Genomic DNA, 6,633 nt, shown 5'->3' with positions numbered 1-6,633 from the left:
ATGTTGTGAGTGGTAGCTTGGTAGAGCAGTTTATACTATAACATCTCGTCCGGAAATTACAAATTTTAAATAATAAAATAAAAATATAATAATAATACCTCATTTATCCAGTTCATTTCCCTAAAAATGCGGGAAATTTAAAACATTTATCACATCCAGAATTATTCCAAAATCCATAATTATAAACTCGAATAAAATATAAGAGTCGATCACATGGGTGTTTACAAATTTATTTAAAACCAAAAATTGTAAAAACTCTAATAATTCTTTTCTCCCGATTTATCCCCGCTCCGTCTCTAAGCCTCACCAGATCCACCTGCAACATCATCTGCTCACGTGTAACGCAATACACAATCATCGCCAAACACAAGCAGATAGGGTGAGCTAACAGTATGAAACATATACATACAATTCGTGAATTATTCATACACATCAAAGGAAATTTTATCCTTTGATTCCACAAAACATGGCCACCACCATGTTATCCATGATCTACGTCTTTAGATGAATACCTCAAGATGTCTTGCCGCCACACCTACAAGCCACAACTTGTAGAACACGTGCGGGAAACCAACTACAGACCATATTCTGTAATGCCAGGTGGAGTTCCCAATACAAACATAGTTCATAACGTCTCAAGACTACCAAACTCGTAGGTTTGAAACTGAGGAGGGCAATCTACTTGGACCCATCCGTACGAGCCATAACACGCACATTCACATCGACAACACAACTCAAGGGTTCTTCGTGTTCATTCACCATCCCGAGCCACAACTCAAGAGATGTCATTCCGAGCCACAACTCAAAGAATGCCACGTGCTTAACCCCTATCCCGAGCCACAACTCAAGGGATACGTTTCGAGCCACAACTCAAGGAACACCAGCAAGCCAACCTTCGAAGTATCACCAAAGCCATGTAGACCACGCTCATCCAAAGCAAGCAAGCACAATTTCTGCCTCAACAATATTGCTTGTGTTGCCCTTGAGCCGTCAGGCGAAACGCACTTCTAGACCGCCTGGCGGGGGACACGTGCCGCAAGGCGCCAAGCGCCTTGAGACACACTAACGTTGCAGACATCGCGTGGCAGGACCACCCTCACTGCCAAGCGTCATGCATTCCAGGTCTACTCTAATTTTGTAGTTATCGCCTGGCAGAGCAAACCCCACCGCCAGGCGATACACCAGGACTTGCGTAGTGCTGTTTTCCAGGCACACAAGTCAGATTGCACACTCTAAGCCAGGTATCAAAACCCACATTGAACTTCACTAAGTGAATTACATCAATTCTCACGTGTTTAACCTGTTACCAATGTACTTATGTCCTTTGAGGTTCATCAACTCAAGATTACCCATACTTAGACTTGCTTAAGTTCAACCTTTCAAATTCACAATCTGTCATTGTTAATCTCATAATACTTATACTTTATCATTTACTCCAATTAGTACCTGAGCCTCTATTAATTTTCAACTAACATAACAATTATAACTTAACCACATTTACACCACACTTTTAGCTTAGACAACTTCAATTAACATCGCCTTCTACAATTTCAATTTTCCTTCCCACCAAACCTAACTCTGGTTTAGTTAACTTGAAATCCTCTATCATAGCATCCAAATGTATCCAAACATCATAACTTAGCATTCTTGCACACCCCATCTCATGCATTACCTCTCCTTTCAGTCCCTATCCAGCATATCCAAATTTTCTTTTAATACTCCAAATGTCGTAGGTTGAATTTCCCAATTTCCCCACTGCACCCTAACACACAATGCCATGATTCTGGTCTGGCACTTGGCAGAAAACATGGTGCCGCCAAGCGGCGTATACAAATTCTGGAAAAATATCTAGAATTTCCTGCACCTTGAAACCTTAAACTCGCCCTCATCCTCATTTGGCCAATTCGTCAAATCATAACACAACTAAATGCACTCGAGTATTAAATTAACATACAACAAATCACTCTCAGTCTAATTTACGTTGTAATTGATTTCTAAACCCAAGAATCCATAATTATTCAAACCCTAGAACGAGAATAGGCCATAATCATCCAATTTCCCTTTATCACATCATGATTTCACAATTATTCACTTCCATTTAATCAGTTAATGATTTAAACACCCTTTCCACCGATCAAAAATCGCCCAGAAAGCCCAAAACATTAAAATCGAACCAGTTTGGCTCGCATCGCCTGGCAGGTGTTTATCACCGCCAGGCTCTTCATCCAGAAACCCAAAAAACTGGGTGGCAGACATGCGTCACCTGGCGGTTAGGATTGTATCGCCAGCCGATTTCTCTTCAGGAACCCTGAAACAATCAGAAAAGACATGAGTCGCTTGGCGGCAATTCATCGCCCGTTAGGTGGTTTCTGTAAAAATTCCGGAAACACGAATTTCAAGCGAAAATAGAGAATGATCATACATATACATGCTATAATTCATACAATTACGCAAAAACATAAAGAGAACGTAGTCCAACTCCCCTAACCTGGATTCCTTGCTAAAACTTGATGAATATAGAGCTCCTATTTGATCATCGCTGACTTGCCTTAGTTATCTCGCAATTTAGCTCTTCTTCCTCACTCAATACTCATTGTTTTGCCTCTGAATTCTTAACCCTCACAGTGCTCAACAAGGTCAGACACTAAACCCTCTCTCCTTCTCTTAATCGGACAATTAACCAAGCCTTAATTTTGCTTAATGACCCAAAAACGAAAGTGGTCATTAACAAGGCTTAATTGTTATTCATGATTCATTATTTCTGGGTTTCCCAACCCTTTTGGTTTATCCTAAGGTAGTTAGGGTTTATGGCCTTTCACATTCACGCCAAAAGAAATTTTGGCAAAAAGAAAGTTATTTTTCTTAGGCCAAGGTTCGAACTCATAACCATACAAATGTCAGGCCATTCCAAGTGTTCCAAAGCTGCTCAACAAGTCATAAAATGCACCTCTAAGAGTCTCCCACAACCTAGCCACAATTTGGAGCTCAAAATGTGAAAGTTGACTCTAGGTCAACATTCCAGCATGGGAAAGCTTTACCCTCCTTGTCAATCTGCACTTGTTGTCAATAGTGTTCGCTCTTCTTCTAGCCAACCTTGATCACTTGCATTGTCTGCATAGACTGTACCAAAGTCATAAAATTCAAGTTAGTGTATTAGTTTACTAAAAAGACCACCAAATTATGCTAATCTAACTAATTTTGTGTTTGGCTCCACAAACGGAAAGATAACATGCAACAATTTATGAGGGAAGTGGGAATTTCGATGCATAAAAGCATAAGGCACGAGATGAGTTTTGATTGAAAACTTTCTTCACTTATAAGCAAAATTTGCACGCAAAGAAGCTTATGTGATAAAATGTATAAGTATTATACTTTTATTGTAATAGAATAACATAAACTATTTTTTCCTTAATTTGAACAACTCCAACTTCACCTCTTTTTCCTTCCAAATTCACTCAAATCCACTCTCTCAAATCCATCTTCAAATCCAAACACACCCTGAGCTAATTAGCTTAACAAGTGCAAAATGAAATGACCCGTTAAGTCAACTTCTAGCGCTCTTTCGAGGGTTCTCCAACTTCCAATAAGTATATCTTGACGTACCAAATAGCTTCCCAAAGCTGATTCTAAGGTAAAAGTTGATTTTCAAAAAGTCAACCCAAAAGTCATGAAAACTAACAAGCAAAAATAAATTCATTCTGTAACATCTCAGTCGGATATAACTAATTTTAATAAAATAAAATAGAAAATATACATAGTATTTACTAATTTTGTAATATTGTAATAAAAATTTAAAAAAATTAAAAAAATTACAAATTGACACGTAACATTTTTTTTTGGTTAAATATGTTTTTGGTCTTTATACTTTAAGTGAATTTTGGAATTAGTTCATTTCGAAACTTTGGACCAATTTAGTCCTTCATCTTTTGAAATATATGGATTTAGTCCTTTTAATCAAATTTTGTTAAGTTTATTTGACATTTCAAGTGCCTTTCATAATAGTATTTGACTTAACATTAAAGAAAAAATGTGTCAAACATTATAAACAACTTAAATACAATCTTCAAATGCATACGAAACATCCAATAAATCTAACAAAATTTGATTAAAAGGACTAAATCCACATATTTCGAAAGATGAAAGAATAACTTGGTCTAAATTTTTGAAATTGATTAATTTCAAAATTCGCTGAAAGTTAAGGGACCAAAAACATATTTAACCCTTTTTTTAACCATGTTTGTACATTATTAAAGAAAAAATCTAATTGCATCCATTTTCACACATCGAAACCAAATTAAGAAAAAAAAACTGAGTGACTAACTTAACATTTTTGGATAAAAACACATTGACTAATTAAACCTAAAAATTAATATATTGTGTGCATTTTTTTCTTATTTGAAGCCACTTTTACATTTTTAAATGAAAACTTGAAGTCTTATTAGGTATAAAAATTATGCAAAAATAAATTAGACTATTTCTTAAGAAAAAAAATTAAATCTTAAAATATTTTTAAACAATAATCAAATCGAAATTCAAATATAACATAATATTAAATAGTCTAATTCTTTAATATTGTTTTAAAAATATATAATATATTTATTTTATAATTAATTTTCAAATTGTGATATATTTTAGGTTCCTACGGAGAACAAATAAGAGAAGTCAGACACAAATATCACCTTACCTCAATCTGCAATCTCTCTAGTTGGCTTTTCCTCGGCTCGCATGTTCCATCTGCTGGTATCTCGGTTTGGACCGGCCTGAACCCAAGAGGCGTTACCTACGGAGAAGACTCTCACGCTCAAGTCAGCAAAGGATTCTCAAAAAGTCAAATCTCGTGATTAAGGGATTAATGAATGTGTACCTTTAATTACTGGGGTCCATGCATATTTATAGATCATTAATTATGTTTGACCACGTCATGGGTTGGGCCATCGTTTGGGGTTGCAGGTGGGCCTAGGCCTGGGTCAGGCCCTTTGGTTCGATCATTCTCGTTTTATCTTTTGATGTAGGCGGCTTGGGTCGCTTACGCTTGCTTGATTGATTCATCTGATATCTGTTCGAATGTTTTACGGGAATTCATGTAGACGAGTTTTACCGTGTAGTTGTATAGGACCGCCTAGGTGCGGTACATCAGTCTCCCAACCTTTGCTGGTGAAGATATAACGGTAAAGGATGAGAAGTGTGGATAGTTTCTGTAAGACCGCCTAGGTGCAGTACACCAGTCCCCCAACCTTTGAGTGTGATGAACAGTGTTAAGGCTAGAATCTTAATAGGTTGTGGGAGGTGAAGGGGTGGCAGATGTCAGAGGTCTAATCAAAAGGGTTTTGCGTCGTCATTTTGAGGTTTGTGGGTTTTCGTATGCGTTGTGACACTTCATCTAATCATTGTTTTTGGCGGGAAAAGTTGAAACGTTTGAGATGATGATTATAAATACAAGTGCAGGAGAAAAAAAGAACTTCACTTTGTTTCATTTGTAAGAAATTGGGGGGAGTTATTTGTTTATGTGAGATCGTGTCTGATACCTTCCTTGTTTCCACCGTCTTCCTGAAAAAGAACAGGTATATCGAGTAGTAGTGATAGTGTTTCCTTGTCGAGTCTGGGTAGTGATCGATCAGGGGGAGTGGAAATAGTAAGTCAAATAGTAGTGATAGGGAGCAATCGGGAGGTGTAGGGAGGATCCCAATTGAGACAATGGTTAAAGTTAGGGAAGATCTGCCAGAAGAGTTGGCGAAAAGCAACTGGCCGGCGAAAGTAGGATATGAATGGGTTGCGATGGATATGCGAACACAATACTCTATATTTCGGTGGTAGTGACTACTGAAGTCGTGGCTGAATTGTACTCCCATTTTTGAGAAGGGCACTCGAAGAGACATTGTTGCATCGGAGAGGGTTAGTGCTGTCGAATGTGTATGCCACGGCCGAGAGGGAGCTGTCGAGGAGTTCTTCTATATGTATATGTGTCATTTTTCGTAGCTGCATATTAGGCTATCGTTTGATGAGTTTACCATAGGGGTGTTGCGGTTGCTGAACGTCACTCCTACTCAGCTGCATCCGAATAGTTGGGCATATCTGCAGGTGTTCCGAGTGCTATGCAGGGCGTTGTATCTACAGCCTTCTCCACGGTCATTTCTTTATTTCTTTGACAGGCGGCTGAGAAGTCCAACAACCTGGTTGTCACTTATAAGTCGGCCAAGGATAAATAGATTGGATGCGTTTACCCAATCTTTTAAACACTTTAAGGATGGGTTCTTTAAGGTGATGGTGAAGCAGGATGGACGTTCACATTTTTACACTATCGATGGGAGCACTAAGTTCCCCTTTTACTGGACTGACAACCCCTAGAGGTATAAGGGGATGGTAAGGGAGGAGTTGTCGGTGGTTGACAAGGAGGTGGTGGATGTTGTAATGCAATTTAGCGATAAGATGCCCACTAAGGGCTTAGTTAGGGTTTATAATTCGGTTCATCCGATTATTGATATTGAAGGTATCTTTTTGTATTTCTGAGTATTATACTGTGTTTGAGTTAACTAATGGGTGTGCGTTGTTGTTTACAGGTCATATGGCACAAATGGGAAAGAAAAATCTAACGCTTTTTCAGACATTAAGGAAGGAAAAGGCAGCAAAGGCCAA

Source organism: Vigna unguiculata, chromosome 7, assembly GCF_037176805.1.
Source record: "Vigna unguiculata cultivar grain cowpea cultivar isolate G323 ecotype 2 chromosome 7, ASM3717680v1, whole genome shotgun sequence".
Lineage (NCBI taxonomy): Eukaryota > Viridiplantae > Streptophyta > Magnoliopsida > Fabales > Fabaceae > Vigna > Vigna unguiculata.
Note: the sequence above shows the minus strand (reverse complement) of the source record.